Genomic DNA, 14,606 nt, shown 5'->3' with positions numbered 1-14,606 from the left:
GGCATGTGTGGGTGAGAGGTGCACCGTGAGAGGTGCACCGTATTGGCATGTGGGGTGCCTTGCTAAGAGAGAGAGAGAGAGAGAGAGAGAGAGAGAGAGAGAGAGAGAGAACTAAGATGACAAAGAACGAAGAAGAAATAAGAGCCCAAGAAAGCAGAGAGTTGGAGTCATCACTTGGAGGACTACACACACGGTGCCTTTAGCCCTCATCAAAGCCACTCACAATAGCTAGTACCTACACCAAACCTCACCTTTAATAGCTAGTACCACTCACAATAGCTAGTACCTACACCAAACCTCACCTTTAATAGCCATCCATGTATATCTTTGGATGGAGGACCATGGTATGACCCATCACTTGGATCCTCTTCGAGCATGTAGGAACCTCCCAATATCTTCGTCGTCGTCGATAACAACTCCATGAGCTCCATGAGACCAATTGCCTCTTCTTCTTTAACTACCTTCACCATCACAACAAGGACCTCACCAAGTGCAAGCAACAACAAAGAATCCCATCCTATAGTTCCACCATGAGATTTGGGAATTATACATTACCATGCTAAACATTTTAGGACTACCGTTCATACATTTCTAATCAAATACAAGTGGTTTTGGCACATAAATCCACAAGTAAGCCACATTTTCTCCTTTTTCCTTATACGTGCCTAACCAACTCATAAACCCAAAGATGCAGCCTTGCATCAAGTATTTTTTCATCCATATTCCATTACATCCCATATGTGTGAGATGAAGGAAGTCATAACCGAATAAACATTAAATCCGTTCTCTTTGCATGTTTATCCATAGAGGACACGATAACATGTGATCAGTTAGCACGTAGTCCCGCACTTGCTCATGTTACATATTTGTGGATATTTCCATAAATTTTCCTATGTCACATTATGCACAACATTACCTTTCCCATCACAATAAAAAAGCATTGCATTGGGAAGCTTAGCACCCTTTGCACATCACTCTTGCTTCACCACATTAACCATATCATCAACTCCCCATGCCCTTTGTCACATCTACATGCATACCATCTTGCCATGATGTGCCTTGACCACAATCATTGTGGCTTGTCCAAGGTTTTCCACCTCACCTCATCAACTCCCAACTCGCCTAAGGTTTGACAACTCATCAACCCCTAGCCGCCTCAAACATCTCATCACCCTCCTCCAAGCTATGTCATCATTGGTATGTTGTGTCATTCCCATCCAAATAGAATGATACATTGTCCCCTTCTTGAACTGATACGTTTATGCCCACCCAATTGGTATGTCCATGTCTTGTCCTAAATGTACATTTGTACGCACCCAATTGGTAGTTATCCATGCCAAGAAGGGAGATATTATCATACCTATTATTAATAGACTTATGGATTCATAGAGGCCCAAATTACAAACTATTGGGTAGTGGTGGGTAAGCAAGGAAGGTGCCCTACGATAACAATCACAAAGGTTTTGAGGCCAATTTCCTCAAAGCTAAAAGAATAAGGAAAAATGACTCTCAAGGCATCCTCGTCCTCTATGATGGATCCATCCATGACATCTATGCAAGAATCCAAGTGGTGATTGAGAGAAATATAGTCATTGGAGTAATGGGAGTGTGAGACAGTTGATATTTTCCATAAGAAGTGAGGCCTATAGTGGTCATGATAGAGAACATGAGGAGTGGGGGCTTGAGTACAACCTTGTGGAGTGTGAATAGTGATAACACCAATGATCACACTCTAGTGCCATAGTTGAGATTTTCCATAAGGAGTGCCCCCACTACCCTTTGAGGCCACAAGTCCTATGCCATATCAAAGTGCCCACATCTCTATCCTTGCTATATATAAGAAGACTAGGATCAATGGGACAATGAGTGAGAGAGCTCCATCCATGCTACTTCTTCCCGCCATTATAGCATGGACATGAAAGTTTGAATCTAGCATATAGTTTTATGGATCCAATTGCTAGGAGTCTCTACCATAGATGTTTTAAAAAAACACACACATGTGGAAGCACCTTACACATAGATGTATAGTATAGTTATATGCATTGGCTTAAAGCCTATGCATAAGCTTTATGCATAGATGTATAGTATAGTTATATGCATTGGCTTAAAGCCTATGCATAAGCTTTATGCATAGAGCCTATGCACAATCTTATGCATAGAAACTATACATAGAGTCTATGCATAGAGCTCAAAGCCTATACACATAAGCTTTATGTGTGAGCCTATGCACAAGCTTTCTTTAGAGACTGTGCATAGATCTCAAGGCATAGAGACTGTGAAAAAGCTTTATGCATAGAACTTAAAACCTATACATAAAGCTTATGCATAGAGATCATCCTTATACATAGAGATTAAGCCTATGCATTAAGCTTAGACTTATGTATAGATCTTAAGACTATGCATAGAGGCTCTATGCATAGGCAAAAATATGTGCAAGGAATCTTTATTTCTAAAAACCCTAACACACTCCAAGGTGCTATGTAAAGACGCTACAAGGGATCGACTCCATACCGACACCCATATTGACATTTACGACATGGTTTTTTTAATTTTCATCCTCTCCTATGGTTGTGGTAAAAGCCTCTATATAGGACCATCGGTATAAGCATTGGTATAAGCAGGCATTAGTATATGTGTTGAAATATACACCGGCATAGTCATCGAAATAAGCGTTGGAATAGGCATTGGAACATGAGCATATCAATGATTATTGCTTGTACTGACTCCTCTGATCATAAGTGATAGTGATACCGATACTTATTCTAACACTTATACTGAATCTCTCTCTCTCTCTCTCTCTCTCTCTCTCTCTCTATATATATATATATATATATATATATATATATATATATATATATATATATAATTGGTAGAATGAGATAGACTAGGGCTGGCAATTTTGCCAAGCCCCAATCTATCCCATTCTGCCATTGGTACCAAAAGAGATACTCAGATTTAAGAGAGACTAAAGAAAAGATGTTTGAAAGAAAGACATACTTCTTCATACAAATATGATTATATTTATATTATTGAGAGCATCATTTACATTTTTGTTTTACAAAATATTAGAGCCAAGCTCTTACAAAAAAAAAATCACAAAAAATAGCATCATCATTCCCACCATTGTGCCTCCTTCCCCTTTCTCTCATCATCATTCCCACCATTGTGCCTCCTTCCCCTTTCTCTCATCATTGCGTGTCTCTTTTGGAATTCCTTGCATAAATATAGGCATACCATAAGTTACATGCCCCCAAGATGTACCCACCTCATATAAAAGGGGTCATTTTCAAGCAATGAAATATGAACCAAGATCTCAAGCAACAATCTAGTGAAAACACCAAAGTCATCACTATAGCTCTTCACGAACTCATATTGCTTTGTCCATAAGAATTCACCATAGAACCAATGTTTACTCTCTAACTTTAAGACTCAATTGTAGTAGCCAAAGAAACTCTAGTTCCCACATGATCATCGAAGCTCAAAACCAATGTTTTTTAAAGTATAATAATGCAAAATCCATGATAAAACATTATTTACTACATATCTTGTTGTTGTCAATGCTACCCATCACCATAATTAAACCAAACGATGTAGAGCAAACAACTAGTGCAAACAAAGGTACTAGAGAGAAAACCACCCCCATTAAGAAAGTGCAATGTTCTTGAGAATTAACCTCTTGATACATCAACAACATTTAGACATGGGTGTAAAAAAGCCTAATGGAAGACCAATGCTACTATGAGGGAAATACCTAAACCTAGCTTACAAGGTAGCCATTAAAAGCACTCAAAATCTAAAACCAACTAAAACAACCAAAGAAGTCCAATGTTGTTATGAGGGCAATACCCAAACCTAGCTTCCACGGTAGCCGTTAAAGCACTCAACATCTAAAGCCAGCTAAAACAACCAAAGAAGTCCAAAGAAGAACCGTAACATGCCATCTAAGGATTAATGTAAAGTTTTTTTTTCCAAAAAAATAATCAAGAACTCTAAGTTTCCAAGCTAATGCTTCTACGAGTGCAATTTGATCATCTCAATTTCCAAGCACACCCAAAGCCAATACCACCAACCCTAAGCACAATAAATGCTCTTTAATCATTCAAATGGAGTGGAAATCTAGGCAAGTAGACCACAAGAACCTATCCTAAAAATGTGGCAGGCACACAACTCTAATTGCAATAAAAAAGAGAAGGGAAAAAGTGGTAGTTTTTCAAGAACCTACTTATTTTTGTTCCACAACCTCTCTCTTAACCTGCATGTAAAAATGTCATAGCTACACAAGGAGCTATACTTGTGATAGTGGCGCTCAAATAGTCATTTCCACACTAGATTTACTTGTTAAGTAAATCCATTGTGGAAATACAAAGTTCTACATTGTATTTAATTTTTAAGTAAATACAAAGCTTGAAGTTTAGCTCAGCATAGTAGTCTCATGTATCTCTTGGTCATCCAAGTCAAGATGTTGGTAAAAATGGTGGTCGCTTTCAATGAGCATAATTGACTATGCCTTCTAACAAGATACGGCTAAAGTAGATGTTAATGTGCTTTTTCTTCTAGTTTTAGGAGGTTATTGTTTTACTTTGCCTTTTTTTTTGTTAAGGTTCTCATGGAACTCCCTCACTAGCTTGTGTGCGATATTACTGAGGTCTCTCAACTCTTTGTCGCACCATGGCTTTGAACAAAGAGGTATAATCTATGACTGGGCTTGCTCTTGATGCTTTGGGTGATGCTCCTACCACTAGGGTGATTGTCACTTTGTTGGGACACAATCCGGGGGATAATCCTTGAAGGCATGTTCAAATCGACACTTATACGAGGACACTCAACAACACAGTGCATGCTCTTACAATGGAAACATTGCATCAGTAGCTTGCGTGCCATATTGTTGAGCTCTCTAAGCTCTTTGTTACACCATGGCTTGGAACAAAGAGGTATAATCTATGGCTAGGGTAGCTTTTGACTCTCTAGCTGATGCTCCTACCATTGGGGTGATTATCACTCTATTGGGACAATCCGGGGGATAATCCTTGAAGGCATATTTGAATCCACACTTGTAACACATGTGCCTCCATATGGAATGACATTGGGGTTTGGAACTCGATTCAGGGATGGATTTGGGACATGGTGCATGCTCTTAAAATGGAAACATTGCATCGATGGCTTGCATGCCATATTGTTGAGGTCTTTGGACTCTTTGTTGCACCATGGTTTCAAGATATAATCTATGGGATTGGCATTTCTCTTGACTCTCTGAGTTTGCTTACAATGTCACCGATTACTATTATATTGTAATATTCTAGGAGGAACCAGTTGGGATGGTTCCAGAGGTAGGTATGGCATTAGTGGCAGTTTGTACATACCTCACATTAAGGGGTTTTGATATGTAGGCCCTGTAGATTGTTCTTGTTAAGGAGTGTTTGGTGGGGCTTACAAGGCTAGTGGTGGTTGCTTGGGTACCACGAGCATTATAGGCTGTAGTGCCGGGTTTCCCTGATACCAACAATGGGTTGTATCATGTTTCTCATGGCATTGGCAAATCAGCACAAAATTGTTGATATCTAGGCCTCAATATTGGACTTGTAGGCTTGTGGGGTGGCAAATTATGCACTGAACCATATCTCTCAACTGTTAGGAATAGATGTAGGTGTCCTGATTGAGGCGTTATTGGCTTGGGTTGGCCTTGAGCTTACCCTCTAGGATGTCCCTGCCAGTGCTGGCCTATGTCCTTAACTAGGACTCTAGTTGGTGATGAGGCTTTGGATGATGTGTCCCCTATCTCGATTCAGGTGGATGAATTCTATATCCTTGTCTTGCACGGCAGGTATATTGCCTCACCACAGCACTCATCTAAGATCGATTGAATCGATCGAATCAGTCGATGATCATTCAGTCTTTTGGTGGTGTTGCATCTTATGTGGAGATACTTGGTTCTAGCAATGGTTTAACCCTCCTCCTACTTGAGGTTGTATATCTGCATGATGGGGCTCCATTTGGCTCCATTGGGAAAGAATCCCACTACGAAGATGTGCCTAAAGACATTGTAAAACCGACCTTTTCCTAACCGCCGGCTTGCTTTGCCTTCAAGGAAAAGTCCAAAAGAGCATATCTTAGTGGAATCATCAATCTATCCCATGGTCTTGTAAATTTGATAGAATTTCTCTAGGTAGTATTAAATAGGATCTCCATTTCCATCACATTTGGTTATCATCCTTGACATGTGGATTGGCTTTGTTTTTCCCAACTCTGGGCCTCTAGATATTATAATTGTGACAACCGCCCTTCCCATTTCAAACGCCATCCTAATAAGCATGTCTTCTATGTTGAGATGTCAAGCTCAACGAGCTGACACTTATGATATGCCTAGGTGACTGTTTCCATCACTTACATCACTAGCATATTTGGTAGGATGCTGACATTATGGATCCTTGCCATTGATTCTACAGCTGGACTAACCATCTACTAGTCCACCACTAGGTAATGGCATACTTATCTAGCCAGCTCACTCACTTAGCGTGTTCACATTATGGACCGCATGTACATAGTGCTTTATGTTATATTTTTCTTATCTCTTGTAGACATCTCTTGTTGAGAAGAAGAACAAATTTTCAGCCTCTCATCTTGTGAGTTCTCTTCTAGGGTTTGTGTCAGTGTGTGTGTGTGTGTGTGCGCGCGCGCGCGCTTGCAAGAGCTCAAGCTCTCTCCCCCCCCCACATCTTTTCATGGTATTAGAGCCTGGTTCATGCTAAGTAGTTGAGCGGCAAGCAGGAGAAGCACAGAAGGCAATACGAGGGTAAGAGCTTCATCTACTCTTCTCCCTTTGTGTTGCTACTACACTCTTGTCGGGAGCTCTTCGGGAAGCACATGCAAACGAACTCCGATTGAGGAGCTGTCTTCGCAGGATAAATCACATTTTGAGCGCGTCTTGGCCTACATTTTTTAGTTAGCAGGCGTTCGCGTTCAGAGCGGGTAAGTTTTGATACTTTGCATAACTCTATTTTTGGACTTGTAGGAAGAGCATTTGGTTGTGCAGACACTGTGTATACTGCAAAGAGGTCTTACACGTGTTATTGGGTGTATATATGCAAATTGAGGTCATTAGTTGTGATAGTTTGAGTGCAGTATAGTACCGCCTACAGAGAATACAACAGTTTGTGTAGGTCAAACAAGAATACTGTTTTTGGTGAATTTGTGTTGCAGACAAGATACCAAATGATAAAATTAACCAACTTGTTGGAGAGAAGTTTAACAAGAATAACTTCCATACTTCTAGATCTAGATTAACAAATTTTCTGATGGGGAAATGCTACTAGGACTACATTGAAGGTGAACATGAGAAGGCACCAAAGATACTTAAGATTAATCCAACTACTCAAGACGTAAAAGAATACAAGAATTAAAATCAAGGAGCAAGAAAAGTCATGTATTGACTTTTTATTAGTATACAGAATACCATGATTGGGCATATATAAGATGCCAAGTCACCCAAGGAGGCATTAGACACCTTGGTAAAGTTATATGAAACTAACACCAAGGCACGAAAGATTCAATTGAAGAATAAGCTTCAAACCGTAGAGAAGAGAAACATGTCTGTGAATGATTATGCCTTGAAGATCAAGGGATTGTAGAATCCCTTGCATCTATTGGTGTTTTTGTTAATGATGATGATAAGGTGAAAGAATGTCTACATAATCTTAAGCCACAATACAAGGCATTGAAGACGTCTATTTAGACTCGAAAGAACATTCCCAACTTTACACAGTTAGTGTTAATGCTGATCATTGAAGAAAAGAGTGCGCGCAAAAGACCAATCTTCACAAAACAAAGGCAATTTGCAACCACATGTCTTCTACACAAGTGCAAGTAGAGAACGAGATAGAGATCGAGACCATGGCCAAACAGGTAATCAAAATTATAGTTAGCAACAATAATTCCATGAATCACAACAACAACAAACAAGTGGAAGAGACAACTCAGAGACAAAGACAACAAAATGATACACGAGACTGTTTTTATTATGGCAAAGCTAAGCATTTACAAGCAGATTGCTATAAAAAGCAAAATGACATGAGATGAAAAAGTGCAGCAAAATAACCCAAGCATCCATTGCTTGTTGGAAACAACACCATAAGAAAGATCTTCATTGGCATTGAGTGGAGATTCTTCAACTTCTAGATCTTATCTTACAAGGTTCTCTGCTCGAGTTGTCCTGAAAAATCTAAAAATTTTGAATGTTTTTTGAAGTTGTTGTAATGCCTTGATGCTATAAAAGATAAAGATGTATTCTTATCCTAGTTAGGTGCCTCAACAATAATCTCAGCTTCAGTCATAAGCTAATTGAGGGAACAGCATGGCATGAAAGGTACACACGCCTAGGTTGCCTCTCTGCAATGATGTGATAAGAGTTGGAGATTGGTTGTTTTTTTAACGTTCGAGGGTGTTGGAATCATCAATCACAGAAGTGTGAAAGGATTATTGGGTCTTTGGTGTGAACACTCTTACGCACAGAGCTCTTCCTATGGCCAAGGGTTAATTAATTTTTAAGCCGAAACCAACCTTTTTCAGCCCAAGACAAGATGGAGAGGATTGACATTGAAGACCTTATCAAGGCAGCCATCCAACAACACAAGAAAGAGATGGACAATGCAATTAATATGGTCAATGGAGCATTCTTGACAAAGTCAAGAAACTTGAAGCGCGGATTGCAGCCCAAGATGCAGAGATCGCAAATCTCAAGATAGAGATAGAAGACAAGCTCGAGGAAGGTAAAATTCAGCCCGTCATGATGGAGGAGCTGACCACCATCAAGGCCCAAGTGAGAACACTTCAAGAGGGAGAAGAAAAGAAGGACCGGGAGACCTCCTCGTGGGTGGAGGTGCTCACGAAGATGCAAAAACAAGTAGATGAAACACAGAAATGGATAGAAGGGGTCAAAAAAGGTAAGAACAAGGAGGCCGAAAGCACATCTACATCGAAGATTATCAACCTACCATTGAGGAGGAACAAAGAAGAAAGACAAGAGAACTTCATGTGCGGATCACGGGGCTTAAGGACGGTGAGAATGTAGAGGAGGAAGCAAAAGACTTATACACACGCATGGGCATTTCGAGGCCTACACACACGGGGGCTTGGAGAGTGGGCAAGAAAGACAAGAATGGAGGAGAGAGCTCGAAGGGGAGAGCTCTCATTTTACGCTTTCCCACCTTGGAGGCCAAGAAGGATTTCTTGGCCAAGCGCTCCGCCCTTAAGAAAACGGGCATCTTTTTAGGAGATGACCTCACCTTGGCACAGCTAGCACATATGAGGGAGTGCATGCCGGAGATTAGGGCAGGCAGAGAAAAAGGGAAGCTAGCATTTTACAGAGCAGGCAGCGTGGTGATACTAGAGAGACGCACCACCTGATGGTGCGAGACCTATGGGACCAGTTTGAGACTTGCAGTATGGAACTGCAACGGAGCATTAAGATTGGATGTGGGGGCCTTTGAGGTTAGCTTCAGAGATAGGGACATCATCTTCTACTCGGAGACACATCAGGCCCCAGGCAGCACATTACCGAGAGTGGCAGGATACAGATGGGAGATGACTTGTAGACAAGAGGCCCGTCCGAAGCATGGTGGTCGCGGATCTAGAGGAGTTGCAGTTCTTTTTAGAGAGGAGCTTCAGCCACTCATCCATGTTATGCGCCGTGATGAGAGCGCGAGGTACATGTGGGTCAGAGTGAGGGTAGACCTCTATACATTGCTATACGTTACTTTCCACCCAGCACATCTCATTATGCAGCGCCCAAAGGGCAATCTCCATATATGATTCTAGATGAGGACATACGGGAGTTCTCCAGGGAGGGAGATGTTATCATACTTGGGGACTTTAATGCTCGAACTGCTCAGTACCAGACCTCCTTTGACACTTCGGAGGAGATGTTGAGAGAGATAGATGTGGAGGAGATGTGTTTGACCCGGAGATCACAGGATGAGGTGGAGTGTACTGAGTATGGGGGATACCTCCTGGAGATGGGGACTGCACATGGGCTGGCCATTTTAAATGGCCTAGAGAGGTATCCACTTGCCAGTCGCTTTACATGCTTTCCACACAAACATGGGGCCAGCACAGTGGATTATGTTCGAGCCTTGCCAACCTTCATCCCGAGTATCTTGGATTTTGCGATTGGCCCCAGGCCCATCGGAGTTACGGTGGATCATGCACTTCTCTCCTTTAAGGTGGATTTCCACTACACTACCCGCCAGGTTGGGCAGTCCTCCTATCACCCGAGATATACCTTCTGTAGAGAGACTGATGGAGTATACACCGCAGAGATCTACAGCTTGTTGAGTGCACAGGATCCACAGAGGCCATTAGCAGAGCTCACACAGATCATGACAGAGGCTTTACATACAGCTGCAGCGACGGCCTTCCCACACACGCAGCCCACAGTACGACCACGTCCTGGGAGCATGCCCCAGAATAGTTGGTATGATGATGACTGTAGGGAGCTCAGAGCCTGGCTACAGAGAGAGGTGGCCACAGGTGTTACTACATATAGACAGTCACGCATCATCTTCCGATCCCTCATTCGGCGGAAGAAGAGAGCATTCTTAGCTCGGCTGGAGAGACATCTATCAGTTGTTTTTGAGTCAGGATTCTGGGGAGGCCTGGAGATTGCTTAGAGAGCACCCCCCGCCTTTGGCCATTACCTCTCCAGATACATGGGGCGAGTATGCAGCCTCCCTCTACACAGTACCATGGCAGCCACCACTACCGAACCCTCCAGGGCCTTGTCCACCCACTTCTACCTTCTTTACAGCAGAGATGGTGAGGAGGGCCATCAACAGATTGCATACAGGGAGGGCACACGATCATGAGGGCATTGTAGCCGAGCATTTAATACATGCTAGAGATATGATTGTAGACTTGCTAGCTCTCATGTTTAATAGAGCCATGTGTGAGGGGTTCCTGGGACTTGGAGTACTTCCACAATTGTGCCGGTACTCAAGTCTGGAGATCCAAGCCCGCCGACTAACTACCGCAGCATTATGATTGGTCACTCGCTGGCCAAGCTGTATGCCTCTACTCTTGAGCAGGAGTTGAGCAGATGGGCAGAGAGACAAGGGGTCCGAGCTAAAAGACAGGCCGGTTTCAGGAGGAGATTCTCTACTTTGGATCATATCTTTACCCTCAGGGCTATCATTGAGGAGGGCAGAGCACATGGGAGGAGGATCTACTGTGGCTTTGTGGATTTCCGCAAGGCCTTTGACACAGTGCCCAGAGCTAGACTGATGCGCAGGCTGCATGAGCTCATTTGGGGTATTATGGCACTTTATGAGACAGTAGTTGGGCAGGTGCAGACTTGAGAGGGTCTCTCCCAGCCAGTACACTCCACTATAGGGGTGAAACAGAGCTGCCCGCTCTCTCCGACTCTATTTGGACTATACATTGATGAGATCTCTGATTATTTTGGGACACGAGGGGACAGAGGAGCCCAGTTGGCTGGCACTTGGATACCCCTGCTCTTATATGCTGATGATATTGTGCTTATAGCAGACTCACCAGAGGGTATGCACAAGCACTTGGATACTTTACATGCTTATGCACAGGACAGTGGGCTCTCAGTTAACCTTGGTAAGACCAAGGTTATGGTGTTTAACACTACAGCTCAGTGGGTTTGGAGATCAACGCCTATTTTCACATATGGGCAGGAGACAGTGGAGTATGTTGACTCATACACATATCTTGGAGTGGTGTTCACTAGGCCCACATTTTCCACGAGGGGGGCAGCAGAGGCTAGATTGACTAGAGGATATGCAGCACTAGAAGGTCTAGAGAGGATGTGCTCACAGGTACAGTTTTAGGAGCCACGCACTAAGCTGTGGCTTTCTGACACGCTGGTCACATCGGCTATGCTATATGGAGTGCAGATCTGGGGACCTAGCCTAGATCGTCACAGTCGATCAGGACGCACATACAATGGATGGAGATCGATGGAGAGACCACTTGTGTCCATGATCTCCAGGATGATTCGGGCTAAGGCCTCGGTACCCCATGAGATTATTACAGCCGAGATGGGAGCACCACCGATCGTAGTCGAGGCTCTTGCCAGATCAGTGTCCTTCATTCATAGCACCTGGGAGCTTCCCCGACACCGGTATGCACGACTTGCTTTAGAGTCCTCTCATCAGCTAGCCATGGAGGGAGACACTTCATGTTGGTATGCGCAGATAGCATCCTGGTTTGACCTCCACGGGTTCAGTTTAGACAGACTTCCACCATTCCAGTACTCTCTAGAGGCACCCTCTCTCACCTTGAGACATTCTGAGATTAGTAGAGTCATCACACAGGACCTCATTCACTTGGACACTAGGAGGATTGGCTAGAGCCCTCACAGGAGTTGGGGACGAAGACGGCTTTCTATAGAGACCATCTTCTCCGCACCACTGAGGATGGCTTTATACTTAGACCGAGCTACACGGATACCCATCTGTCTCATGGATTGAGGTGCGCCATTGGGCAGATCCGCACCTCTTCACATCAGTTAGAGATAGAGACAGGCAGATTTAGAGGCATACCTCCAGGGGACAGGATTTGTCACATTTGTTGGATAGAGCCAGAGACGGAGGAGCACTACATCTGTCGCTACACAGCATATTATGAGATTCGAGGGCGCTACCATTGCCTTTTGAGAGAGGGATTTGGACCACTGGCTAGAGTCATGGACTATTCTGATCAGCGATGCTTGGGTTTTTATCTCCTGGAGATCCACAGGCTCAGAGAGTCCATTATCAGGAGCAGACGCCCGACTGGCAAGGAGTCCACCCAGAGACAGATTACTGACTTCTTTAGAGGGACTACCCGGGAGGACACATAGCCAACAGCCCAGCAGTGGGCACCCCGTGGCACTCTAGTTGAGACAGCTATCCAGTTGGGCAGATCTAGACGCTCGAGGGTTCGTGGATCCTCACATCGGAGACGGTGCCTACACCGGAGGATTCAGAGCATCATTGCGAGGCATCGGGCTCGTCCGACCACGCATCTCACTATGGCAGATATCCAGGCCATCCGGCAGAGACCCATGCTAGAGCTCCTAGGATGATTACGACTCCAGCCATATATTGTTGTACTCATTGTCACTTTTGTACTCCCCCATATTCATGTATTCAGGTATCCATGTACTCATGTACCCCATTTTGACTAGTAGCATTAGCTTCACCCCTACTGATGTATTGTGGGGCTATCTCTTTTCTTTTCCAGACTGTGTATCAGATGTCACATGGTTGTAACTTTGGTCTCATAGGTCACTTTGGCTGAGGCAGGAGACAGAGGATCATGGTATGCACAGGTCACACATTGGTTCTCACAACATGGCCTAGACATGGATCATCTACCACCATTCCAGTATGATAGGGATGCACCACATATCCGTCTCTCTCATAGTGAGAGGAACAGAGTATTGAGACAGGATCTATGGCAACTCTATACGCGAGAGACATGGATATCGCCTACACAGCCTCTTCCACGGAAGATGCTCTACTACAGAGATCACTTCATGAGTATCACTGATGATGGATTTATAGAGAGACCTAGATACATGGAGGGTTTTTGCCACACGGCTCCCGAGTGGCTATTGGTCATCTTAGAGTTTCATCACACCGATTGGAGATTGAGACTGGCAGAGCAGCACGGATCCCCCGAGAGGAGAGGGTATGCAGATTGTGCAGAGAGGAGGTGGAGAGTGAGGAGCATTATGTATGCAAATGCAGAGCATATACAGCCATCAGAGAGAGATATCCCATTTTATTCAGAGAGCCACATTCCCTACGCTAGATCTTTGAGGCAGCAGACCAGCGCATACTGGGGAGATTCATTCTAGACATACAGCGCCACAGAGAGACATCATTACAGGCTCAGACAGCTCCAGAGGGGGGACGACAGACACAGATTACTACATTTTTTCAGAGATCCATCCCACTCCCAATCCCTACACGGCAGGGAATTACTCTCCAGAGAGCAGAGACACTCAGAGCCCGCAAGAGACAGAGGACACCTGGCTTTCGGACACCACGCCTATACCAGAGAGAGATGACAGAGATCATAGCTCAGTTTCACAGAGAGGGTGCGGAGCGACTGGCTCGCTTCAAAGCACACCCAGGCATGTTCTTCAGGGAGCTGTGGACACCCCCTTCATTGATGTATACCATTTTATACCCCCAGTATGGTACAGGATGGAGCTAGCTAGGTCGCATATCATGATTGTATACTCCATGCATATAGCTTTGCATTCTCCTAGTAGTAGAGCTCTATCCCCTTCACCACTCATTGTACTTATTGCACACCCAGATTCAGCTTTTTTAGTTCAGTACTTTTTCATTTTGTTGGGATGACAGAGGATACCCCATACAGGTACACCGATTTGTCTCATAGGCCGAGTTCGGTCTTTTGGAAGACGTTAATAAAATCTTTCTCTTTCTTTCTTTCTTTCTTTCTTTCTTTCTTTCTCTCTCTCTCTCTCTCTCTCTCTCTCTCTCTTCTATATCCATGTCTATGCTTCCACACACCATGGCTTGATCTCTCCACCTCTCCTTCCATTTGCTCCTCCATAGTATTGATATCAACTCCAT

This window comes from Cibotium barometz, chromosome 28 (genome assembly GCF_041138505.1).
Source record: "Cibotium barometz isolate CiBa-2024 chromosome 28, ASM4113850v1, whole genome shotgun sequence".
Classification (NCBI taxonomy): domain Eukaryota; kingdom Viridiplantae; phylum Streptophyta; class Polypodiopsida; order Cyatheales; family Cibotiaceae; genus Cibotium; species Cibotium barometz.
The sequence above is the reverse complement of the archived record's forward strand: the minus strand, read 5'-3'. Positions refer to the sequence as shown.